We start from the raw sequence: 320 nt of genomic DNA, 5'->3' as shown, positions 1-320 counted from the left end.
ATTAGAAGTCACCTTGTAAACTCAATTTTGTCAAATGAATAAATATTTCTGATTACGTAGAAAATGATGTTTACAGGCGGCAGAAAATAAAATAACCAAGCGCTTGCTAATTTCTAACATGTCGTGCAAGTCTCATTAACAAGCGAGCTCCGTGTTTTTTTTTTAATTCCCAACACTGACATTTATTTTACTTTATTTCATTCATTTCCTTTCTGAATAAATCATTGCATTCAAACTGGATAAAATTCAAGTATGTATGATATCATTCAAATATCTTGATACTGCTCTGCTATTTGTGATAGTTTTAAATGTTTAATTAA

Source organism: Helobdella robusta, assembly GCF_000326865.2.
Source record: "Helobdella robusta unplaced genomic scaffold HELROscaffold_3, whole genome shotgun sequence".
NCBI classification, from domain to species: Eukaryota; Metazoa; Annelida; class Clitellata; order Rhynchobdellida; family Glossiphoniidae; genus Helobdella; species Helobdella robusta.
Note: the sequence above shows the minus strand (reverse complement) of the source record.